Source organism: Mobula birostris, chromosome 10 (genome assembly GCF_030028105.1).
Source record: "Mobula birostris isolate sMobBir1 chromosome 10, sMobBir1.hap1, whole genome shotgun sequence".
NCBI lineage: Eukaryota > Metazoa > Chordata > Chondrichthyes > Myliobatiformes > Myliobatidae > Mobula > Mobula birostris.
In genome coordinates this window covers 69,012,795-69,040,306 of record NC_092379.1, presented here as the reverse complement: position 1 = coordinate 69,040,306, position 27,512 = coordinate 69,012,795, and the positions used below count along the sequence as shown (strand labels likewise).

The following is a 27,512-nucleotide window of genomic DNA, read 5'->3' as shown; positions in this document are numbered from 1 at the left end:
ATCTCCTTCATTCTGGAATAAAAAGCCTCATCCTGAGAGCAGATGCAGTGGAGATGGAGGAATTGAGAGAAGTGGATGGTGTGTTTACAAGTAGCAGGGTGGGACGAGGTATAGTCCAGGTAGATGTGAGAGTCCATTGGTTTCGAATAGATGTCGATGGATTTGCTGTCTCTGGAGATAGAGACAGTGAGATCAGGAAAGGTAAGGAAGTGTCAAAAATGGACCAGGTGAATTTGTAACTCAAAATTGTAATGATTATATATATAAGTAAGTAAATCAGTAAGTGTGGAAATATATGTGAAAAAACAAGCTTCTTCAAGTCTAGGGGTAAAAAGGTACAGTCTTGCGATGATGAGTAAAGTTCAGTTCAGTTCAGTTCATGGTATTGGGTTGAGTAGTGATGGAGAGAGAGAAGGGGAGAGATTTGAGTCTTCAGATGAGCTGATGCTGTCAATCCTATTGTTTTCCTCCGAAATCCTTTAAAAGTCACCAACTGTGACCACAACAAAGGGGACTGGTTTTCTGTGGTGGAGTTATCAACCCAGGCAAGGATTAGACACATGGACAACTCCCCACCAGTCAATCCCTTTTCTCGCTGCAAGAGTGACTGATCGATCTACCTGATCATTCCTCCAAAAACCCACTTTTTCTGTGGGCACAACAAAGCTCATTCAGTGTCCACAAACATGTGCCTGAGCTTTATATTACCTGACCTCCTATTTATCTCACCGTACTGAGTACCAGCTGTCAGTCAAATAACTCCTTCTTCCTTTGTCTGTGTAAGAAATGCACTAGCAGGCAAATGTCCCTGGGAAGTATAAACACGCTGCCAAAAAATCATAAAATCGATTGTTCATCAAATAACGCCGCCCTCAGTCACCATAGCAACTTACGAGCTGCTCGGTGCTGTCTCTCTCCAGCTCAGCAGAAATCCAAAAGTTATTCTCAGTGCCTTAAAGTGACAGCCCAAAAGTTAGTCTTCGTTTTGCTGTCTCTCTCTCTTTCTTTCTCTCTCTCTTCAAAAGCACAGTTCATAGGGGTATTCGAGCACAGTTCATAAGGGTAATCGAACACAGTTTACAGGAGTATTCAGGACCCCGTCACAATATATAATTTTTGAATTTTCTACAAGAACTGATTACTTTTGCAAAGACTTTGATATGTTACTGAATGAGATTTACTTTGTTTAAGAGTTGTGATGTTGGAGAATTGCCGTGAAAGCAGTTAAACTATGTATATATAATTTTTGAATTTGAATTTAAACTCGTAGATATACCGCCTGGAATTGAAACTAAAGTTAACTATAACAATTGAGAATAGGAAATATATTTGGTTTTCCAACTAACTAGGGATAAAAAAAAGGGAAGTTTAGTCTGTAAACTTTTAAAGAGGGAATAACACTGGATCTAATTAGTGAGAGAAATTGGAGTAAAAATATTATTCTAAGGAATATCACTGGTTCTAATTAAAAAGGAATCTGTTGTGGTTAGATATCTAAGATTTGGAACATAAACAGAATGTCTGAATTTTGAATTGTTCTTGCTCATGTAAATATTTTGTACATATTGATTTTTCTTATAAACAAAATCTTATTTCCAGAAGTGTGTGGTTTCTATTCACTGCCTCCTTCCGATACCTGGATTCTTCTGACGGCCTACTTGCACCTGGTGTAATTTGATTTTCTCTAAAGAAGGCGATGACTAGTCACACGTGATAAGACTGGTGCTACAAAAGTGTTACATAAAACTTGGCAAGCCAGCTAGGAGGCAGTGTATTAGATAACCAGTAGCATATCGATTAGTATACAAAGCATTAAAAGAATCTGATTGTTCACACTCACTTGTTTAGTTAAGAGCAACAGTGAAAAGCAAATGGAAGTCATAGAGGAAAAGAGTATCAAAATCCCAAATGCTGTTTTAGTCAATGGCATAACAGGAACAGAACAAGATGAGGAAATATTGGACTTTCTAAAAGACTATGGTTCATTTGCCAGAGTTATTCCTCCAACCGGCCCTGGTGCAGAATTTCCCAAGTCCCTCATATAGAGTACCACTTTGACTCTGCAGTGCAAGACCTCCAGCCCTTGCTATTGTACACTCAACAGGCAAGTGGTGACCAAACCGTTTCCTGCCATGTAGTTAGTTTATCCAGTGTTTACATTCAGAAAGTTGGAAAAGACACCACTCAAACTTACCTTGGTGAGTTAAAAACCTTAGGCGAAGTGCAATGGGAAAGATTATAATGAAATCTTGAGAGAGATGTTAACCCAGATGAGTGAAATCCTGACGATTGAGAGTAGGGAAGAGGTCTCTGTTGAAACTGCTGAAGATGTACGTAAGATCAGAACTCTTCAATTCAGAGCAGTCTCCTATGACGCTAACCAGCCTGAAACAGTTCTATCTGCTTTTCAGAATAACTCAAACCCTGAAATCCAAACTAATGGAGTTGCAGAGAAGCCATCCCTCATTCCCAGTGATCTAAACCCTCCAGGTGTTCAAAGTGTTGTGGTGTAGCACATTGTGCACAGTAATGACTTGATGGCTCATGGCAATCTACCAGTAAGGTTCCAAACTTTTGCTGGTCGAACTCCTCATCCACCAAATGAGGCAGATTATAAGATTTGGCGTGCTGGTGTTGAACTGACTTTGCTAGACCGAAGTGTGGCTGATCGTCATAGAACATGGAAAATATATGTAAGTGCTCTTCCACCAGCTCCTGACATCATTAAGTCAGTAAGTCCTGGAGCTTCACCCGCTAATTACTTACAACTCCTAGAATCAGCGTTTGCCACCACGCCACCATGAATTATTCACCAAAATCATGAACACGGTGGAGAACACCGGAGAAAAACCATCCGCCTACCTACAGCGGCTACCAGTAGCGTTGATACTGTCTGAAAAGTGAGGCGGAGTTACCGAAACTAGAATCTCTTAAAGCAGTTTTGTAGGGGATTTTGGGACCACTCCCCAAAGTTAGACCTGCAACTGGAACGGAAAAAACAAAACCCGCCATCATTTACAGAACTGTTGACATTTCTATGCACCGAAGAAGACAAAGCATGCTTCTCAAACCGCACGCATGAAACAGCATTTTGGATCAGCCAAACGACAAGTCAAGAAGATGATGTAGCTCAGCTAATATCAATTACTTTTCAGCTGATTAAACAAATTGCTGAGCTTCAAAGCCTTATTTCCAGAAGTGTGTGGTTTCTGTTCACCGCCTCCTTCCGATACCTGGATTTTTCTGATGGCCTACTAACACCTAGTGTGACATGATTTTCTCAGAGTGTGGTGACACGTCACACGTGATAAGACTGGTGCTACACAGATGTTACATTCGGAAGCCTAAAGGCGCACACTCAGTGATTCAGGAACAGCTTCTTCTCCGCTGCCATCCGATTCCTAAATGGACATTGAGCCCGTGAACACGACATCACCTTTTAAAGATAATTATTTCTGTTTTTCATGATTTTTGCATCATATACGTATACTGCAAAATTATTTATTTATTTATCATAATTTTCTATATTAAGTATTGAATCGAACCGCTGCTGCTGAGTTAACAAATTTCATGACACATGCTGGTGATAAGAAATCTGATTCGGATTCTGATTCTGAGTGGCCTCGGTGAGCTAGAAGGGTTTTTACAGCATCCAACGGTTCCGCAGACCACGCTGCTTGATTTATTTATTTTGATATTTTTAAATTTCCCAAAGATGGCATTGTGTCCGAGATTTACTGCTCAGATCTCCGGACAGCAGTCAATAACTTCATGACTGCTACCCCTGTAACTGTTGATATCTCTTCTCGAAGTACCCTTACTGCTGTACCACGTACACTACATCCTGGGGGGGGAAGGCACATCTCCAAATCTGAACTAATGGCTCTTATTCCCCATCCCAAATGGTCAGGAATACCGCCGAGATCTGAAAACACAGACAGCTCCTTTTGGCCCATCACTAGTCCCAAATTGTTCAATCTCCCTTCGGACTGTGAACCGCACACACTCTCAGCACCATCACATTATCACTGAACAATCAGAATTGCACAGCACTCGGGCTCGACCAGTGAAGCGGATGGGGAGACTGAGACACACGTCAATGTGTGGAACTTCTCTCAACTCACTCTGCTTGGAAGTAAAGCTACACCCTTTCCGAGAACCGGGCGGGACGAGGACGAGGACTGTAACACTTTATTCCCAGAGCTGAAATCGAAGCCAATACAACAGAACAACAGATTTCACATAACCCAACTGTCTGAACACAGAAGTATTGAAAGGCAAAATCGAAATAACAGGTATGATGGATCGGATAGTTTGAAGTGTGTATATTTTAATGCTAGGAGTATTCTGGGTAAGGCTGATGAACTTAAGCATGGATCAGTACATGGAACTACAATGTTGTGGCCGTTACTGAAACTTGGTTGAGAGCGGGGCAGGAATGGGTGATTAATGTACCAGATTTTCAAAGTTTTTGTAAAGATAGAGAAGGAAGTAGAAATTGTGTGAATGTATACGTGCATGCTGGGAGGGGGTGAGTCGCATAACTATTTAGAGACAGTATCACAGCTGCTCTCGGGAGATAAAATGGAGGGGTCAGACACCGAGTCTATTCGGGTAAAATTCAGGAATAGGAAGAGTGCAATCACACCCTTCGGGGATTGTATGGGGGGGGTGAGTTGCATGACTATTCAGAGACAATATCACAGCTGCACTTGGGAGATAAAATGGAGGGGTCAGACACCGAGTCTGTTTGGGTAAAATTCAGGAATAGGAAGGGTGCAATCACACTGATGGGATTGTCTGCCTCCCCGCCCCCCGAATAGCCATCAGGATATTGAGGAACAGATATGTATCAGATGAAGGAAATGTGTAAAATTGATAGTGTTGTTATCATGGGGGTTTCAACATGCCTAATATAGATCGTAATACATAGGAGCAGAATTAGGCCATTTGGCCCATCACGTTTTCTCTGCCACTTTGCCATGGCTGATCCAATTTTCCTTTCAGCCCCAAAGAGGACCGGGTCGAGACAACAGAGACTTATGGAGAAGAGGAGTTTGGTGGGAAATGAAATGGATGAGTTGACGGCACTAGCCAGGCATCTGAGAACATTTCGGAACTGCAGTGTTATGTGCTTTACTGGAACGTGGCTGCATGAGGACATTCCCGATGAAAACAGACAGCTGGACACATGCAAACATGAGTCATAGAAACATAGAAAATAGGTGCAGGAGTAGGCCATTCGGCCCTTCGAGCCTGCACCGCCATTTATTATGATCATGGCTGATCATCCAACTCAGAACACCGCCCCAGCCTTCCCTCCATACCCCCTAACCCCCGTAGCCACAAGGGCCATATCTAACTCCCTCTTAAATATAGCCAATGAACTGGCCTCAACTGTTTCCTGTGGCAGAGAATTCCACAGATTCACCACTCTCTGTGTGAAGAAGTTTTTCCTAATCTCGGTCCAAAAAGGCTTCCCCTCTATCCTCAAACTGTGACCCCTCGTTCTGGACTTCCCCAACATCGGGAACAATCTTCCTGCATCTAGCCTGTCCAATCCCTTTAGGATCTTATAGGTTTTAATCAGATCCCCCCTCAATCTTCTAAATTCCAACGAGTACAAGCCCAGTTCATCCATTCTTTCTTCATATGAAAGTCCTGCCATCCCAGGAATCAATCTGGTGAACCTTCTCTGTACTCCCTCTACGGCAAGGATGTCTTTCCTCAGATTAGGGGACCAAAACTGCACACAATACTCCAGGTGTGGTCTCACCAAGGCCTTGTACAACTGCAGTAGTACCTCCCTGCTCCTGTACTCAAATCCTCTCGCTATAAGTGCCAGCATACCATTCGCCTTTTTCACCGCCTGCTGTACCTGCATGCCCACTTTCAATGACTGGTGTATAATGACACCCAGGTCTCGTTGCACCTCCCCTTTTCCTAATCGGCCACCATTCAGATAATAATCTGTTTTCCTATTTTTGCCACCAAAGTGGATAACTTCACATTTATCCACATTAAATTGCATCTGCCATGAATTTGCCCACTCACCCAACCTATCCAAGTCACCCTGCATCCTCTTAGCATCCTCCTCACAGCTAACACTGCCACCCAGCTTCGTGTCATCCGCAGACTTGGAGATGCTGCATTTAATTCCCTCATCCAAGTCATTAATATATATTGTAAACAACTGGGGTCCCAGCACTGAGCCTTGCGGTACCCCACTAGTCACCGCCTGCCATTCTGAAAAGGTCCCATTTATTCCCACTCTTTGCTTCCTGTCTGCTAACCAACTCTCCACCCACACCAATACCTTACCCCCAATACCGTGTGCTTTAAGTTTGCACACTAATCTCCTGTATTGGACCTTGTCAAAAGCCTTCTGAAAATCCAAATATACCACATCCACTGGTTCTTCCCTATCCACTCTACTAGTTACATCCTCAAAAAATTCTATGAGATTCGTCAGACATGATTTTCCTTTCACAAATCCATGCTGACTTTGTCCGATCATTTCACCGCTTTCCAAATGTGCTGTTATCACATCCTTGATAACTGACTCCAGCAGTTTCCCCACCACCGACTTTAGGCTAACCGGTCTATAATTCCCCGGTTTCTCTCTCCCTCCTTTTTTAAAAAGTGGAGTTACATTAGCCACCCTCCAATCCTCAGGAACTAGTCCAGAATCTAACGAGTTTTGAAAAATTATCACTAATGCATCCACTATTTCTTGGGCTACTTCCTTAAGCACCCTGGGATGCAGACCATCTGGCCCTGGGGATTTATCTGCCTTCAATCCCTTCAATTTACCTAACACCACTTCCCTACTAACATGTATTTCCCTCAGTTCCTCCATCTCACTGGACCCTCTGACCCCTACTATTTCTGGAAGATTATTTATGTCCTCCTTAGTGAAGACAGAACCAAAGTAATTATTCAATTGGTCTGCCATGTCCTTGCTCCCCATAATCAATTCACCTGTTTCTGCCTGCAGGGGACCGCTCATGGGACCGTCCAGTGTCTGTTGATCACCTGACTCCAGACCAGCAGGAACAGGTGAGGCAAATGCTGCGAGAAGAGTGTTCTGCATTCTCAAAAGACGAGAGTGATGTGGGATGCATTCCATCTCTGCAGTTAAAAATCAGACTGAGCGACACAACTCCTGTAAGGCGCACCTACACTTCTGTACCCAAACCACTCCACAAGGAGGTGAAGGAGTATGTGGAGTACCTACTGTATAGAGGATGGATTCAAAAATCCCGGTCCCCGTACTCATCACCATTAGTCTGCGTCCGTAGGAAGGATGGGAGTTTACGTCTGTGTGTGGATTACCGTGAGCTGAACCGAAAATCCATCCCCGACCGTCACCCCATCCCTCGAGTACAAGATATGTTGAACAGTCTGAGTGGGAGTGTATGGTTCTTGGTACTGGATCAGGACAAGGCGTACCATCAGGGTTTCCTGGAGGAGAGTAGCAGGCCACTTACAGCCTTTATAACACCTTGGGGCTTATTCGAGTGGGTAAGGATCCCCTTTGGCCTGTCCTCAGCCCCAGAAGAGTTCCAGCGCGGTATGGAGGAGTGCCTCGTGGGTTTGAGAGATGAAACATGTCAGCCGTATTTGGATGACAGTCTTGTCCACAGCCAGTCTTTTGAAGACTATCTGCGGGATATGAGAGAGGTGTTACGTCGCTACCAAGCACATGGGGTAAAACTGACAGCTAAAACGTGTGAAGTGTTTAAAGACAAAGTGAAATTCCTGGGAAAGATTGTATCCAAAGATGGCTACTGCATGGATCCTGCTGAGACAGCACTCAAAGACGGTAGACCTGAGACTGTGGGAGACCTGAGGAAAATGCTAGGGTTCCTATCGTACCACCGTCCTTATATCCCGAACTTCTCACGCATTGCCAAGCCACTGTACAGTCTGTTATCCACCGAGAAGACCCCAGGAAGTAAGGTCCAAGGATCAAGTGCAAGTAGGAGCAGGGGGAAACGCAAAGAGTCAGACCAGCTACCCTCAAGCCAACCGATCACCTGGACTGAAAAACACCAGGAAGTGCTCTGCCAGCTGTTAGAGTACCTGCTGTGCCCGCCACTCCTAGGTTACCCCGACTTTGTAAAGCCATTTGTGTTGCATTGTGATGCCTCTCAGGAGGGGCTGGGTGCAGTACTGTACCAGAGACAACAAGGCAAGCTGGTCGTCATAGGTTATGGGTCAAGAACACTAACTGCATCAGAAAAGAATTACCACCTCCATTCTGGAAAGTTAGAGTTTTTGGCAATGAAGTGGGCCATTTGTGAAAGATTTTGTGACTATCTATATTATGCGCCCTCATTCACTGTCTACACGGATAATAATCCCTTAACCTGTGTTTTGACCACAGCGAAGCTGAACGCCACAACACACCAGTGGATTGCGGAGTTAGCTGACTTTAATTTCTCAATCAAGTATCGGCCTGGGAAAGTTAATTGAGACACGGATGGCTTGTCACGGTTGCCACTTGATATGGAGGAGTACATCCGCACAAGCTCATGGGAAATGGAGCCAGAGACAATAACAACTGTCACACAGGCACTCCAAATGGAATCGCATGAACATGAGCCCTGGTTGTGTCCAGCCACCGTCACTGCAGCATGTACTGATGTAGAGCATGAAAGACTAACTTCCACAGTGGCAGAAATCTCCACCGAGAACCTAAAGGAAGCACAAAAGGATGATCCAGTCATTGGCAAGGTGCGAGAGTATGCCATGACAGGACAGTGGTCTCATCAAAGGGGAAGAGACCGGCGTGATGACACCTCTGTTCGAGTAAGTGAGAGAAACAAATTGTATCTCAACAAAGACGGCATCCTGTATAGAAAGTCAGTGGCTCGAGATCAACTAGTGTGACCTAGAACATTCCATCAGCTGATATACAAGGAGCTGCATGAGGAGATGGGACACCTCGGAGCGGAGCGGAGCGGACACTTAGCCTGATCCGTGAGCGATTCTATTGGCCTCATCTGCAAAGAGATGTGGACCATTATGTGACCAAGGTGTGTAGCTGCCTGAAGCGGAAGCACCCGATCAAGCCAACTAGAGCACCGCTGGTTAATGTAGTAACCACATATCCTTTTGAGATGGTTTCAATAGATTACCTGCATCTGGAAAGCTGTAAAGGAGGATATGAGTATATACTGGTTGTCATCGATCACTTTACGCGCTTTGCCCAGGTATACGCATGTACAAACAAGTCAGCAAAAACTGCCGCTGAAAAGATCTTTGGAGACTTTGTGCTCAAATTTAGATTTCTGGCCAAGTTGCATCATGATCAGGGCAAGGAGTCGGAGAATAAGCTGTTTTCCAAGCTGGAAGAATACTGTGGCATCCAAGGCTCACGCACAACACCTTACCACCCGGCTGGAAACGGTCAGGTTGAGAGATTTAATCGAATACTCCTTTCCATGCTAAGAAACTTGACAGAGGAAGCCAAGTCAGATTGAAAAGGCCAAGGTCGTACATGCGTATAACTGTACGCATAGTGAAGCGACAGGATATGCCCCATACTACCTCCTCTATGGTAGAAGCCCCCGGCTACCTGTGGACATCATGTTTGGCCTGACACCAAGTGACCAGAGCACCTCTCACAGCAAATATGCCAGTAAGTGGAGAAGGTGGATGCAAGGGGCATACAGGCTGGCATCACAGACAGCTCAGAGGGAGCAAAATAGAGCAAAGAAGCAGTATGACCAGAAGATTTATGGAGTGGAACTACAGCCAGGGTTTAGAGTATTAGTGTAACTTTAGGGACAGACGAGGACCCGGGAAGCTCAGGTCTTATTGGGAGGAGCAAGTCCACATCGTAACCGAGAGGAAGCACAAGCACAGTCCTGTCTACGTCGTACGACCTGGGAGAGGCCCAGGAAAGACTAGAGTCCTACACAGGAACCTGCTACTGCCCTCTGACTTTCTGCCCTTGGAAGAAGATGAGCAGGGGAAAAAGAAAATGCAAAAGAAAAAGCCAAACACAGATAAGAAGAGTGAAAGGCAGAAGGAGGGAGACCCACACAATAGTTCAGAGGATGAGAGTAACTGGAGATTCATCACCACACAGCCAGCAGAGTCATTCGAGCCATTCAGAAGCCAGCTGAGAGTGGAAGCAGAGGTTTTCCAACCACAAGCAGCTGACAGAGAACTGGAGCAAGGCGGCAAGGAAGATGAGGGTGAGGAAGGTAGGATGGAAGCAGAGATGGTGAATTGAGAAACTGCAGGGGCCAAGCGAGAGGTGCTATTTGATGAAGCAGACGAGATGATCTCTGAGCAGGCATCGTCATCTGATGAAGCAGACGAGAGGGATCTTGAGCAGTGGTCAACTCCCATAAGGAAGTATCCTTTCTGACAAAGAAACCCACTCAAGACACTCACGAACAACACATTGGGTCAACCATCAGTCGAACACAGACTACTGTATATAGAAGGACACTGGAACATGTGTGAGGCATACAGTAGGACATGAGGGTCTATGTAAAGGGCTATGGAGTAGACATAGGGTCAAAACCTTCAGTCCCAGATACATAGCCCGCACAAGTAGCAAAGTAGCACTTAAGATATCATCTGGCCAGCGATGCCTGTTGCTGACACATGACATAGAGAGGGAGATGTATGTCATGTCAAAGACTGTTGCTGTACAGAGAGTATCCCGAAAGACTGACTCCTTTATAACCTACCACTATAACTCACCAGTTGAAGACATGAGTACCCTGGGAAATCTATAATGTCGGGATGACATTCATTTTGAAGGGGAGAGTGTGGGACCCATAGTAATGTGGAGCATATTAATGGACACTGGATACCCCTCTAATTTTCTTATATTATGTTCATATTATTTTTATTGGTTTGGTTTGTTATTTTGTTCATTCACAATTTAATTAATGTTCAGTTGTACTAGCAACGGTAATATTTTAGTGGGTTGGTTGATGGTAACAAGGGGTAAAGCTTATACAGGCACTTGGGGCAGTGCAGGGGTCCTGGGGGGCATGGGTGTGCACACGTGATGGAGTAGAGGGAGACGGCCCCACAGCATGCATGGGAAACCGATGCGCTTGTGTTCCTGTATTTCCAGAAAGCAAAATAAAGACGTCATTTTAAACTTCTGCACGCCTGGAAGTCCCTTTAGTGTCCAAGTGTGCAACACCAGGCAGCATCTATGGAAAAGAGTATGTCGATGTTTCGGGCCGAGACCCTGCAGCAGGATTGGAGATTTTAAAAAGATGATTAGAGTTAAATGGAGGGAGGGGGGAGGGAGGAACACAAGGTGATAAGTGAAACCGGGAGGGATCGGGTGAATTGAAGAGCTGGGAAGTTGATAGTTGAAAGAGATAGAGGGCTGGAGAAGGGGGAGTCTGATGGGATAAGACAGAAGGTACTGGAAGTAAGAAAAGGGGGAGGAGCACCAGAGGGAGGCGATGGGAAGGCAAGGAGATAAGGTGAGGGAGGGAAATCGGGATTGAGAATGGTAAAGGGAGGCATTACCGGAAGTTTGAGAAATCGATGTCCATGCCATCAATTTGGAGGCTATCGGACAGAATATAAGGTGTTGTTCCTCCGGTCTGAGTGTGGCATAATTACAATAGTGGAGGAAGCCATGGATAGACATATTGGAATGGGAATGGCAGGTGGAATTATAATGGGTGGTCACTGGAAGATCCCCGTTTATTTTTAAAGTGGATGGAGCGTAGGTGATGCAGTGTCTCAAAGTACGTCGGCTCTCGCCTCTATACAGGGGACCACACCGAGAGCACCAGGATGCAGTAAATGACCCCAACAAGCTCAATGGTGAAGTGCTGCTTCACCGGGAAGGACTGTTTGGGGCCCTGAATGGTATTGAGGGAGGAGGTGTAGGGGCGGGTGTGGCACTTGCTCCTCTTGCAAGGATAAGTTCCAGGAGGGAGAGACGAAAGGACAAAGGAGTCATGTAGGCAGCGATCCCTGCGGAAAGCAGACTGTGTTGGGGGGTGAGGGAAAGATGTGCTTGGTGGTGTGACCCCATTGGAGATGGTGCTTGGTGGTGGAATACCGTTGGAGATGGAGGGCTTGTTAGGCTTCCTGTCCCAGTTTGTGTATATCATTCTCACAGAACCCTGAAGCAGGGCTTCCCCGTTTTCCCCATTCAGGAAGGGTCCTCCCGGGGTCCGAAATTAGTGACTCGCTCCACTGAAGAGCAAATCCATTCTTTGCCTCAGTCTGCTCGAGATCAGTGAACCCTAACCATAACCACGTGCCTTTCTCTGCTCTGTGCGTCTTGCTGGGTCAAAACAAACGACAGTCAAAAGTTAACCACGTTGCTTCGGGACTGGAGAGAGGTGCATGTGGAGAGAGGACGGCAGTGGCCTCAGTGAGCTCGAGGGGTTTTACAGCATCCAACAGTTCCACAGACCACGCTGCTGACGCTGCTTGATTTATTTATTCTGATGGATTAAATTTCCCAAGATGGTGTTGAATTTTAGACCAGTTAGCCTGACATCAGTGGTGGGGAAGATGCTGGAGTCAATTATAAAAGATGAAGTAGCGGCACATTTTGGTTAGCAGTGACAGGATCGGTCCGAGTTAGCAAGGATTTACGAAGGGGAAATCATGCTTGACTAATCTTCTGGAATTTTTGTGGATGTAACTATGAAAATGGACAAGGGAGAGCCAGTGGATGTATTGTACCTGGACGATCAGAAAGCGTTTGATAAGGTCCCACATAGGAGATTAGTGGGCAAAATTGCAGCACGTGTTATTGGGGGTAGTGTACTGACATGGATAGAAAATTAGTTGGTAGACAGGAAACAAAGAGTAGGGATTAACGGATCCTTTTCAGAACGGCAGGCAGTGTCTAGTGGTGTTCTAGAGGTGCTGGGACTGCAGCTATTTACAATGATTCAGATGAAAGGATTAAAAGTAACATTAGCAAATTTGCAGATAACACAAAGCTGGGTGATAGTGTGAAATGTGAAGAGGATGTTATGAGATTGCAGAGTGACTTGGACAGGTTGGTTGAGTGGGCAGATGCATGACAGATGCAGTTTAACGTGGATAAATGTGAGTTTATCCACTCTGGTGGCAAGAACAGGAAGGCAGATTACTATCTGAATGGTGTCAATTTGGAAAAGGGGAAGTACAACAAGATCTAGGTGTCCTTGTTCATCAGTCACTGAAAGTAAGCATGCAAGAACAGCAGGCAGTGAAGAAAGCTAATGGCACGTTGGCCTTCATAACATGGGGAGTTGAGTATAGGAGCAAGTAGGTTCATATGTTGAAAGATTGGAGCGACTGGGCTTGTATACACTGGAATTTAGAAGGATGAGAGGGATTCTGATTGAAACATATGAGGTTATTAAGGGATTGGACAGGCTAGAGGCAGGAAACATGTTACCGATGTTGGGGGAGTCCAGAACCAGAGGCCACAGTTTAAGAATAAGGGGTGGGTCATTCAGAATGGAGTTGAGGAAAAAACTTTTTCACCGAGAGAGTTGTGGATCTGTGGAATGCACTGCCTCAGAAGGCAGTGGAGGCCAATTGTCTGGATGCTTTTAAGAAAGAGTTAGATAACGATAGTGGAGTCAAGGGATGTGGGGAGAAGGCAGGAATGGGGTACTGATTGTGGATGATCAGCCATGATCACCGTGAATGACGGTGCTGGCTCGAAGGGCCGAATGGCCTACTTCTGCACCTATTTTCTACTGGATTTGAAAATGCGTCTCCCAGGTTAACCGCTCAGATCTCCGGAGAGCAGGCAATAACTTTACGCCTGCCACTCCTGTTCTCTGAGCTGACATTCTCTGTAACTGTTGACGTCCCTTGTTGATGTGCGCTTTGCTACTCCACAGCTTACCCTATTTCCTTGGGGGGCGGGGGGGGGGTGGGAACGCAGGTCTCCAAACCCAAATACTGCTCAATCTCCCTTTGGGTCACTGCTGTTCACGGATTGTGAACTTCGCACACACTGAGCTGCTCTCAGCACCATCACATTATCACCGAGCAATCAGAATTCAACAGCACTCGGGCTGTGAACCCAAAGAACTTTACAGAACCAGTGAAGCGGGCGGGGAGAGTGAGACACATTTGATTGTGTGGAACTTTCCCAGCTCACTTGTTTCCCTGGATCTGGGTTGAACGCGTATCATCGTGACCGGATGGCGAACTGCAGTAGCCTTCAGTGAAAATGCTCGATTCAAGATGAAGCCGCGCCCTTTCCGAGAACGCAGAGAGTCAAGGACTGGAATATTTTATTCACGGAGCTGAGGTCGAAGTCAGTGCAACAGAACGACAACAGCGTTCACAAAACCCAACTGTCTGAACACAGAAGTATTGAAAGGCAAAATCGAAATAACAGGTATGATGGCACTTTCTTAACTTGTCTGTTCTATCCCTCTCCAATGCTGTGGTAAAGGAGATAGAATTGTGATCACTATCTCCGAAATGCTCTCCCACTGAGAGACCTGACACATGCCCAGGTTCGTTTCCCAATACCAGATCAAGTACAGCCTCTTCTCTTGTAGGCTTATCTACATATTGTGCCTGGAAACCTTCCACTTATCAACATATTGTGTCAGGAAATTAAAATTTCCCACCACGACAACCCTGTTATTATTGCACCTTTCCAGAATCTGTCTCCCTATCTGCTCTTCGATGTCCTTATTACTATTGGGTGGTCTATAAAAAACACCCAGTAGAGCTATTGACCCATTCCTGTTTCCAACTTCCACCCACAGAGACTCAGTAGAAAATCCCTTCATGACTTCCTCCTTTTCTGCAGTCGCGACACTATGTCTGATCAGAAGTGCCATGCACCCACCTCTTTTCATTCCCTCCCTGTCCTTTCTGATTCGTCTGAAGCCTGGCACTCCAAGTAACCATTCCTGCCATTGAGCCATCCAATTCTATGTAATGGCCGCAACATCATAGCACCAAGTACTGATCCACGCTTTAAGATCATCTGCTTTGTTCATGATACTCCTTGTATTAAAATAGACACGTCACAAACCATTAGTCTGAATGCATCCCTTCTCCATCAGCAGCCTACCCTCCCTCTCACACTGCCTACATGCGTTCTCTATTTTGAGCCAACCACCCCTTCCTCCATCTCTTCAGTTTTGTTCCCACCACCCAGCAATTCTAGTTTAAACTCTCCCCAGTAGCACTGGACGTGCTTGAAAGGGAATGAAATGAAAGAGAATGGGAATGCAAATGCAGAGGCCGGAGTGCAGGTCAGCAAGCCACAGTGAAAGTATAAGTAAATAGACCTGCTTGGTGATTGGTTGCAGTCCAATTTATCCAAAAAGGGTTGGTTGCACTGCACTGTAAAAGAGGGTACTAATATCCCATCAGAGAAATGTGGTTTCCCATCAGGGAGGGTTTAAACTGGATTGGCGGGGGGAGGGAGTGCTTGATAGTGTGAAGTCAGTGTGATGATATGGGTATGTGTAGCAAGCAAAATGTGATTGGGTGCGAGAGAAACAACAGCAACATCGTTCTGATCACAAGAAAGCCAGAGGGAGAGAAGGCAATCCTCCCACAGCTGGGTACTCTCATCAGCGGTGTGGACAGATAATCAATATGGTGCCCAAGGAGTGGGTGGAATTGTTAATTTGGGAAAGTATTAGAGCCAGTGCCTGCCTTTATTGTCGAAAATTTTGAATGTTAATAAGTCTTAACTCTTGACCAAGGGTTGAGAGTAAACGCATGATTTACTGTAAGCATCTTCCATTTGTAAAAGAACAGAGTCAACGCAAAATTTTTATTGTTAATAACTGTATTGAATAAGGACTCACAGTCAACGAATGGTTTTCTTTTCCTGTATGTAATTATTTTTATTTTGTAATATTTCTGAATAAAGTATTTTTGGAAAAAAAAATGTTACGAGACTGTCCAGTTCATCTGGCAAAATGCCTCATCGCCAGATCTCACCAACAGGCACGAAGACCTCGCCTGGCTGGCGATGAGAGAGGCCCTCCCAGTCAGAACCCTCCTGTACGCCCGGAAAGTCGTCTCCGCACCCCACTGCCCACGGGAGGACCGCAGTGAGGAGGAGTTTGTGACCCACCTCTTTGCACACTGTCAGTTCGCAAAGAGGGTGTGGAGGAGGATGGACGGGCTAGTGTCACGTTGCATCCCCAGCAGCTGCGTAACAGAGGACTCTCTGATCTACGGGCTGTTCCCGGGGACGCCCATGGAGACCAAGATCCGGTGCTACTGGCAGATCATCAACTCGGTGAAAGACGCTCTTTGGTCGGCCCGAAACCTGATGATCTACCAGCACATGGAGATGTCCGTGGGAGGATGCTGCTGACTGGCACATTTTCGGCTGCAGGAGTACGTGCTGAGGGACGCACTGAAACTCTGTGCAGCCACCGCAAGGGCCCGGTGGGGAAGGACCACGGTATAGGTTTCTCCAACCGTGGGAGTGGGAGTGGTCGGGGGCGGGGAGTATACCCCTAAACAGTGATATGGGAAACTGAACTACTGGAGCGCCACGTGGGTGGCTATAAATACGGATATGTACTGACTATAATGGAAACGTATGTAAAGGATAGAAAGTTATTGAATAGTTTATTGTATATATGTATTTTTGAATAAAGTATATTTTGAAATTAAAAAAATGTTACGAGAGCTGCCAGAAATATCAGGATTAGCTCCCAGCTGGATAGGACCACAGTTGGCCTTGCTGACAAATGGTTCCTGTGTCATTGTACAGGATCATGTTCAGTGTTTTTACTCACCTTCTTCTCACCCGCACAGAGAGAGACCAAGAGATTAAGCCCACCCAATCACAATGTCATTACAAGGAATGAAAGCAATGAGCACCAGCCTTCTCTTCACATCTGACCACTCCTGATGGAAGTAGAACTCCCAATGAAAGGGAATGGGAATGAAAATGCAGAAACACAGAATGCGGATCAGCAAGACAATCTGAAGGTGTTAAAATATGATGTAGCTGTACTTTGTAATGAAGGCTGGCTCTGGGAGGTAGATGTTTGGTAATATAGGCCAGAATAGATGGGAAATAGTTGAGAATGTATCCCAGGTTGAGGCAAATACAACATATTCCACAACATTCAAAGCCATGAAGGCCACGCCCAGATAGATAAAAAAGAGAAAATATGTGAGAGAGGAGTTCTTGGAGTGTGTGCGGGCGACTGGTGAGTGGGTGAGAGCCCGCTGAATTGGCTCAGGTCCACAAACACAGTCCCCGAACTTTCTGTCTTTGTCCCACTCAGATTGCCATACTGAGATCTAGGATGGTGCTACAAGGTGCTGGATTGCCAGAGGTTTCAACTTTGAGAAGATATGTTAAATTGGGGTCCAGACAATGCTCCCATATCCTGGGAAAGAATCCACTGCGTGACTGTAAGCCGATTCTCCCAAAAAATAACCCTCTTACTGATCTCAAGTCTACTTTGAACAACAGCACGAACTTTAAGCACCATTTGTGGAGTAGAGATCCGCACTGCCCTGCATGTCAGGGCAGGAGTCGCTAATCCTCCCGCCCCCCTCCCACCCATCCCGAAAGCTGGGCTCTCACTGTGATTGTCTCCAGTCGCAAACCCCTTGAACAACAGGAGTGGTTGCCATGCGACCTCCCAGGCCCCCCTCACCGCAGAGCTCGAGAAGTTTGAACAGGAAGTGTGGTTTAGTTGGGTGTAGTATGTTATCGCTGCGAGCACTGGTGTGAATCTACTCCACCCCCAGCACACTCTCTCAAAACTGATGTTTCCGTTCTTGGGAATGTCCTCAGACAGCTGGTTTCTTGGTTCACTCCACCCAAGGTTGTGTTTCACCGACATGTTAACTCAACCCCTCAATTCCAGGTTATAACACAACTCGCCCCAACCCCGTTAGCCTCCTTGGCTCCCTTTGCACACAAGAGAAAATCTGCAAACGCTGGAAATCCAAGCAACACACACGAAATGCTGGAGGAACTCAGCAGGCCAGGCAGCATCTATGGAAAAGAGTATGTTGAGGTTTCGGGCTGAGACCCTTCAGCAGGACTGGAGATTTTAAAAAAAATGATTAGAGTTAAACGGTGGGAGAGGGGAGAGTGAAACACAAAGTGATAAGTGAAACCGGGCGGGGATCGGGTGAAGTGAAGAGCTGGGAAGTTGATAGTTGAAAGAGATAGCGGGCTGGAGAAGCAGGAGTCTAATGGGATAAGACGGAAGCCCAAGGAAGAAAGAAAAGGCGGACGTGGGGAGCAACAGAGGGCGGCGATGGGCAGCCAAGGAGATAAGGTGAGAGAGGGAAATGGGGATGGGGAATAGTGAATGGGGGCATTACCAGAAGTTTGAGAAATCGATGTGCATGCCTTCAATTTGGAGGCTACTCTGACGGAATATAGGGTGGTGTTCCTCCACTCTGACTGTGGCATCATTACAATAGTGGAGAAGGCCATGGATAGACATATCGGAATGGGAATGAGAAGTGAAATTATAATGGCTGGCCACCGGGAGATCCCCTTTTTTTCAAAGCGGACGACCCCAGCAGGCTCAATGGTGAAGTGCTGCTTCACCGGGAAGGACTGTTTGGGGCCCTGAATGTTATTGAGGGAGGACGTGAAGGGGCGGGTGTAGCACTTGCTCCACTTGCAAGTATAAGTGCCAGGAAGGAGAGACGAAAGGACAAAGGTGTCGTCTAGGCAGCGATCCCTGTGGAAAGCAGACTCGGGGGGGGGGGGGGGGGGGGCGAGGGAAGGAGGTGCTTGGTGGTGTGACCCCGTTGGAGATGGTGCTTGGTGGTGGGATACCGTTGGAGATGGAGGGCTTGTTAGGCTTTCTCTCCCAGTTTGTGTATATCATTCTCACAGAACACTGAAGCGGGGCTTCCCCGTTTTCCTCATTCAGGAAGGGTCCGAAATTAGTGACTCGCTCCACCGCAGAGCGAATCCATTCTTTGCCTCAGTCTGCTAGAGATCAGTGAACCCTAACCATAACCCGGTGTCTTTCTCTACTTGCCTCTGCTCTGTGCGTCTTGCTGGGTCAGAACGGAGGACAGTCAGAAGTTAACCACATTGTTCCGGGACTGGAGGGAGGCGCATGTGGAGAGAGGACGGCAGTGGCCTCAGTGAGATCGAGGGGTTTTACAGCATCCAACAGTTCCACAGACCACGCTGCTAACGCCGCTTGATTTATTTACTTTAATGGATTAAGTTTTAAATTTCCCAAAGATGGCGTTGGACGTCTCGCAGATTAACCGCTCAGATCTCCGGAGAGCAGGCAATAACTTCATGCCAGCCACTCCTGTTCTCTGAGCTGACATTTTCTGTAACTGCAGACGTCCCTTGTTGATGTGCGCTTTGCTACTCCACAGTTTACACTATTTCCTGGGGGAGGGGGGATGTACGTCTCCAGACCGAATCCCCATCCCAACTGGTCATGAATACCACCAACATCTGAAAACCAGAAAGCTCCTTTCAGGATATCACTCGTCCCAAACTGCTCAATCTGTGAACCGGACTGTGAACCGCGCTCACAGCACCATCACAGTATCACCGAACAACCAGGATTCAACAGCACTCGGGCTGTGAACCCAAAGAACATTACGGAACCAGTGAAGCGATCCCAGTGGAAAGCAGAGAGAGGGGGGTAGGGAAAAATGTGCTTAGTGGTGGGATCCCGTTGGAGGTGGCAGAAGTTATGGAGAATTACCTGTTGGACCTGGAGGCTGGTGGGGTGGTAGGTGAAGACAAGGGGAACTCTATTCTCAGTGGGGTGGCGGGAGAATGGAGTGAGACCAGATGTGCGTGAAATGGGGGAGATGCGTTTGAGAGCAGAGTTGATGGTGGAGGAAGGGAAGCCCCTTTCTTTAAAAAAGGAGGACATCTCCTTCATCCTGGAATGAAAAGATCATCCTGAGAGCAGATGTAGCGGAGATGGAGGAATTGCGAGAAGGGGATGGCATTTTTGCAGGAGACAGGGTGAAAAGAGTAATAGTCTAGATAGCTGTGAGAGTCAGTAGGCTTATAGTAGAAATCAGTAGATAAGCCGTCTCCAGAGATAGAGACAGAAAGATCTAGCAAGGGGAGGGAGGTGTCAGAAATGGACCAGGTAAATTTGAGGGCAGGGTGAAAGTTGGAGGCAAAGTTAATGAAGTCAACGAGCTCAGCATGCGTGCAGGAAGCAGCAACAATGCAGTGGTCGATGTAGCGAAAGAGAAGTGGGGGACAGAAACCAGAATATTTTTTTTCCAAAAATACTTTATTCAGAAATATTACAAAATAAAAATAATTACATACAGAAAAAGAAAACCATTCGTTGACTGTGGGTCCTTATTCAATACAGTTATTAACAATAAAATTTTGCGTTGACTCTGTTCATTTACAAATGAAAGATGTTTACAGTAAATCATGCGTTTACTCTCAACTCTTGGTCAAGTGTTAAGACTTATTAACAATCAAATTTTTCAACAATAAAGGCAGGCAGTGGCTCTAATACTTTCCCAAATTAACAATTCCACCCACTCCTTGGGCACCATGTTGATTATCTGTCCACACCGCTGATGAGGGTAGGTCTCCTCCCCACCCAACCTCTCCCCCTCCTACGGGTGATGAACGTTAAACTGTGGTCCTTCCCCACCGGGCCTTCGCGGTGGCTGCACCAAGTTTGAGTGCATCCCTCAGAACGTACTCCTGCAGACGAGAGTGTGCCAGTCGGCAGCATTCAGTCACGGACATCTCCGTCAGCTGGCAGACCATCAAGTTTCGGGCCGACCAAAGAGCGTCTTTCACCGAATTGATGATCTGCCAGCAGCACCGGATGTTGGTCTCCGTGTGCGTCCCCGGGAACAGCCCGTAGATCACGGAGTCCTCAGTAACGCAGCTGCTGGGCATGAATCTTAGTACTGTCCCTTCCATTCTCTTCCACACCTTCTTTGCGAACCCACAGTGTGCAAAGAGGTGAGCCACCGACTCCACCCCATTACAGTCCTCCCGTGGGCAGTGGGGTGTGGAGGAACTGTTCCGGGCGTACAGGAGGGATCTGACTGGGAGGGCCCCTCTCACCGCCAGCCAGGCAAGGTCTTTGTGCCTGTTGGTGAGATCTGGCGATAAGGCATTTTGCCAGATGAACTGGACGGTCTGCTCAGGGAACCACGCCACTGTGTCCATCACGTCCTTCTCCTGCAGTGCCTGCAGGACACTCCGTGCCGACCACTGCCTGATGGCCCTGTGGTCAAATGCGTTGGTCTTGAAGAATTTTTCTACGAAGGACAGGTAAGGGGGCAACGACCAGCTGACGGGGGCGTTGCGCGGGAGTGGGGCCAGACCCATCCTTCGTAGCCAGGGCGACAGGTAGAACCTGGGCACATAGTAGTACTTTGTGCCCACGTATCTGGGATCCACGCACAACCTGATGCAGCCACACACGAAGCTGGCCATCAGGGTGAGGGCGACATTGGGGACGTTCTTGCCCCCATTGTCCAGGGACTTGTGCATGGCGGTCCGTCTCACCCGCTCCATCTTGGATCCCCAGACGAATCTGAAGACAGCCCGGGTAATTTCCGAGCTGTAGGAGCGGGGGACGGGCCAGACCTGCGCCAAGTACAGCAGCCCTGAGAGCACCTCACACCTGATGACCAGGTTCTTGCCCGTTATCGACAGGGAGCGCGCTCCCCACAGTCCCAGTTTCTGTTTCACCTTGGCAGTCCGCTCCCGCCAGTTCTTGTTGCACGCCTCGGCCCCTCCGAACCAGACAGAAACCAGAATAGGTTTGGAACATAGATTGTTCCACAAAGCCAACAAAAAGGCAGGCATAACTAGGACCCATACGGGGGCCCATGGCTACACCTTTAGTTTGGAGGAAGTGGGAGGAGCTAAAGGAGAAATTATTAAGAGTGAGGACTAATTCCGCTAGACGGATCAGAGTGGTGGTAGAGGGGAACTGGTTACGTCTGGAATCCAAAAAGAAGCGGAGAGCTTTGAGACCTTCCTGATGGGGGACGGAAGTATATAGAAACTAGACATACCCCTCCCCCTTTTCTTTCTCCCTTGGCCTCCTGTCCCATGATCCTCTCATATCCCTTTTGCCAATCAACTGTCCAGCTCTTGGCTGTATCCCTCACCCTCCTGCCTTCTCCTATCATTTTGCATTTTTCCTCCTCCGCCCACTTTCAAATCTCTTACTATCTCTTCTTTCAGTTATTCCTGACAAAGGGTCTTGGCCCGAAACATCGACTGTACCTCTTCCTCGAGATGCTGCCTGGCCTGCTGCGTTCACCAGCAACTTTTATGTGTGTTCGTTCATTAACTTTCAGGATAGCTATAGATATGGGAAGGTATGGTCCCTGCACAAGAGCTTAAAATTGGAATAGGGAAACTACAAGGATATTAGGTAGGAACAAGGGAAAATCCTGGGAACTATAAACCAGTGAGTCTCAAGTCAGGTGTAGGGAAGTTGCTGGAGAAAATTCTTAGGGATAGGACATATGAGCATTTGGAAACTCATGGCCTAATCAGGGAGAGACAGCATGGCTTTGTACGGGGCAGGTCATGTCTTACCAAACTGAGTTTTTTGACAAGGTGATGAGAGAAGTTGATTAGGGTCGGGTAGTGGATGTTGCCTACATGGAGTTTAGTAAGTTGTTTGACCAAGTCCCTCATGGAAGTTTAATGCAAAAGATTAAGATGCCTGAAGTCCAGAGTGAACTGCCTGTTTGAATTCAAACTGACTTGTGCATAGAAGACAGAGGGTAGTGGTTGAAGGGACTTATTCGAGCTGGTGGTCTGTAATTAGTGGTTTTCCACAGGGAGCTGTGCTGGGACTTCTGCTGTTTCTGATGTATATAAATGACCTGGATGAAAATGTAGATGGATGGGTTTGTAAGTTTGCAGTTGATTGCAAGATTGGTAGAGTTGTGGATAGTGTAGAAGACTGGCAAAGAATACAGTGCAATGTAGATCAGTTGCAGACATAGGCAGAGAAATGGGAGATGAAATTTAACCCAGATAAATGTGAGGTGCTGCATCTTGGTAGGGAAAATGCAGGGAAACAATGCACTATTACGGGCAAGATCCTTAATAGTGTTGCTGAGCAGGGAGCTCTTGGGATCCAAGTTCACATCTTCTTGAGAGTGGCTGCACGGGTGGAAGGTACTTAAGAAGGCTTATGGTATACTTGCTTTTATTAGTGGAGGCTTTGAGTTCAAAAGTCGAGAGGTTATGTTGCAAATTCAGAAATCTCTAGTTAGGCCATATCTGGACTAGTGCGTACAGTTCTGGTTGCCCCACTATCGGAAGGATGTTGAGACTTTACAAACGGGGCAGAAGAGGTTTACCGGAATGCAGCCTGGTTTCGAGGGCATGTGCTGTGATGAGAGGCTGGATAAACTTGGGTTGTTACTCTGGAACAGCAGAGGCTGGGGGAGATCTGATTGAGGATTACAAAATCATGATAGGCATAGATAGAGTAGACACGGAGTATCTGTTTCCCAAGTTTGAAATGTCTCATACCAGAGATCATGCATTGAAGGTGAGATGGGGTAGGCTCGAAAGGGATGTGAGTGGTAAGTTTTTACTCAGAGAATTGTGGATGCCTGGAATGCACTGCCTGGTATGGTGACAGAGCAAATACATCAGAGGCTTTTAAGTGATGTTTATGTAGGCACATGGATGTAAGGAAGATGGAGAGATGTGGATGTTGTGTAGGTAGGAGGGTTTAGTATTTGGGTGCTTTTGATTGGCTTTTTAGCTGAGTCAGTACAACATTGTGGGCCAGATGCCTGGTTCTTGTGTTTTATTGCTATATTTTCTACGTTGACTGTGTGCTTTCAGACTGTGGGAGGAAACCGGAGCACCTGGAGGAAACGCACGCAGTCACGGGGAGTATGAACAGGCAGCAGCAGGAATTGAACCCAGATCACCTGCACTGTAAAGCAATGTGCTAACCACTACGCTACTGTGCTGTACCAAGGTTGTCGCCATTTAGCTCAAGTTTATTCTGGACAGGTTGGCCAATTTCAATGCCATAGGGAAGGACCTGGCAAACTAAACAGGAAGCAGCTGATTGCAGGCAGGTCGACATCTGGACAAATATTGCCATTCAAAGACAGAGGGGATAAAAGTAACATTGCTGATGGAGAGGTTATGGGCAGAATAAATTTAAAGTAAACATTATTCTTAACAGGAAAGAGGTATTACTTGACTTGGTAAGCTTAATGGAAGACAAATCACTTTGGCCTGATGTGATGTAGTCCAGGCTGTGGTGGGACAAAAGACCTTTTGGGTTCTCCAAGGATTCAAAAGTTTCAAATATACATTTAACTTCAAAGAAATGTATACAAAATACATCCTGAATTTCTTTTTCTTCACAACCAGCCACGAAAACAGAGGAGTGCCCCAAAGAATGAATGACAGTTAAATGTTAGAACCTCAATGACCCCCCCCAGCTCCCCCCTCCCACGCACAAACAGCGGCAAGGCAATGATTCCCCCCCCCCCACCCCACCAGCAAAAAAAAAAAGCATCGGTGCCGGCCAGCGTGCACTGAAGTGTGCAGCAAAGTATCAATAAATACACAGACTTACAGTACCCCAAAGACTACTCATTCACCCAGTAATTCAACATACCACAGGCTCTCTCTCCCTCTCTCCCTAATAAGGGAAAAGGAGATGTCTCCATTTCACAGTGAGAGGGGAGAAATAACAAACAACTCGCTGATTTACAATGTTAATAGTCTGTTGTGTCGCTTTTTCCAAGCTCTGTGCCCAAAGAACTTGGGTCTCTGGGCACACAGCCAGCAACCAGCTTGCTGCTCTAGATCTTCCATGTGCTCCACGACACACCTGTTTCCTGTGGAGGCACCAATCCGGAGTCCGCCCGCCTCCAGAGCCACAACATCCTGGAACCTGAAGGCGTGTTAGTCTTGTAGGTAGTGTCCTTGGTATATCAAATACCAGCCAGTCGTGAAACCCCGAGAGCGGGTCCCATTCCCACAAAGAACCAAAGTCAGCGTGTAACTCCAGGTCAGGGTCTTTGAAAGAACCCTGAAAGGGAAAAATAGTGACATTAAAAATAGAAATAGAGATGTTACTGAAAATGCAAGAAAGTAGTCGTCGTTAGGTGCCATCGTCCTCCTAAGCTCCACCCCTAAGGGTTCTGACAGATTTTTAAATCTTTGCTGGATGCAAATGAAGTGCCAGCTCACAGGAGATAAAGAAATTGTTATCATCTACCTTCTTGAACCACTGTTGTCCTTGTGCGTGGTACACCCACATGCCGTGAGGAAGGGCCCCAGTCCAGTCTTTATCCACAGAAGTATGTGGTTCTTTAACTTCAAATTCCTACAAATTCCATAATTACCTCTGCCATCTGTTCTTCAATAATCCACAGTGCTTGCTTATCTGTATGTCCATTTCACAGGGTGTCCATTTTCAGATAAATTTCTCTGCTTGATAAAATTTCCTTGAAGTTTTCATAGATTTGGCATGTTACTAAAAACTTCGACAAACTTTTACAGATTCACAGTGGAGAGTATCCTAATTGAATGCATCATAGCTGGGTGTGGAGACACCAATGCTCAGGAACAGAAAAGGAAAAGTCTCCAGAAAGCGGTGGATGAAACCCAGTACATCAGTTGCAACACCATCCCCACCACTGAGCATTTTTACACAGAGCGCTGCCACACGGAGGCAGCATTCGTACTCAAGGACCCAAGGTAGAAAAAGGAAAGAGGTTCTGAAGAGAGAATTCAGGGAGTTGGGTAGGAAGATGAAAAGCAGGACCTCCAGGGTAGTAATCTCAGGATTGCTGCCTATGCCACGTGCTAACGAGCGCAAGAATAGCATGATCAAGCATATTAACATGTGCCTGACAGATTGGTGTAGGGGGCAGGGCATCGGGTTCCGGGATCATTGGGGTATGCACTGGCAGAGGTACGGTCTGTACAAAAAGGGTGGGTTACACCTGAAGCCAAAGGGGTCCAATATCCAAGCAGGCAGGTTGAATAGAGCTGTCAGGGAGGGTTTAAACTAATTTGGCAGGGGTATGAGAACCAGAGTGATAGGGCTCAGGAAGGGGAAAACAGAAATAAATCAAAGATAGCATGCAACAGAGATGATAGAAAGGGCACGCAGGAGATGAGGCATAATCACAGCCAGTGGCATGAGTTACATGGTGCAGTTAAAACAGAAAGCAACAAATACTGGACTGAATGTGCTGTGTTTGAATGCATGCAGCATAAGAAATAAAATGGACAATCTTGAAATTCAGTTACAGATTAGCAAGTATGACGTTGTGGCCATCTCTGAAACTTGGCTAAAGGATGGCTGCCATTGGAAGCTGAATGTCCAAGGATATACGTTGTATTGGAAAGATAGGTAGTAGGCAGAGGAGGTAGTGTGGCTCTGTGTATCAGAAATAAAATAAAATCATTAGAAAGGGATGACATAGGATCAAAAGGTGCAGAGTCTCTGTAGTTTGAGTTAAGAAATGGCAATGGTAAAAGGACCCTAATGGCAGTTGTATACAGGCCTCCAAACAGCAACCAGAATGTGGATTACAAATTACAGCAGGAGATAGAAAAGGCATGTCAGTAGGGCAATGTCATAATAATCATTGTGGATTTTAACATGAAAGTGGATTGGGAAAATCAGACCAGTATTGGACCTCAAGTCAGAGAGTCTGTTGAATGTCTATGGGATGGCTTTTCAGAACAGCTTGTTTTTGAGCCCACTAGGGTATCGGCTGTACTCGATTGGGTGTTGTGCAATGATCTGGAGGTGATAAGATAGTTTAAGGTTAAGGAACCCTTAGGGAACAGTGATCATATAATGATCGAGTTCATGTTGAAGTTTGAGAAGTAGAAATTAAATTCCAATGTGTCAGTATTTCAGTGGAATAAAGGAAATTACAATGGTGTGAGAGGAGAACTGCCCAAGGCTGACAGGAAAGGGACACTAACAGGAAGGACAGTGGAGCAGCAATGGCTGGAGTTTCTGTGAAAAATGAGGGAAGTGCAAGACAGATGTATTCCAAATAAGAAATTTTCAAAGGGAAGATGGACACTACCATGGCTGACAAGTGAAGTCAGAACCAAAGAAAAAGCAAAAGCAAAAGAGAGGGCATATAAGGAAGCCAAAGCCAGTGGGAATATAGAGGATAAAGGAAGCTTTTAAAAACTTGCAGAATGAAACTAAGGTCATTAGGAAGGAAAAGATGAATTATGAAAGCAAACTAGTGACCAATATCAAAGAAGGTATTAAAAGCTTTTTTTAAAGTAAATAAAGGGTAAAAGAGAGTTGAGGGTAGATATAGGACCAATACAAAATGACACTGGAGATTTTGTAATGAGAGACGCAGAGATGGCAGAGGAACTGAATTCGTATTTTGCATCAGTCTTCACAGTGGAAGACATCTGCACTATACCGGACATTCAAGAGTGTCAGGGAAGAGAAGTATGTGCAGTGAGAATTACGACTGAGAATGTGCTCAGGAAGCTTAATGGTCTGAGGGTGGATAAATCTCCTGGACCTGATGGAATGCACCCTTGGGTTCTGAAG

At 46.3% G+C, this 27,512-nt stretch overlaps 1 pseudogene; it reads left to right on the top strand.

Annotated features, from left to right (window-relative positions):
• LOC140204102 (interferon-inducible GTPase 5-like) overlaps positions 1–27,512 on the top strand; it is a 98,005-nt pseudogene that overhangs the window by 52,197 nt on the left and 18,296 nt on the right.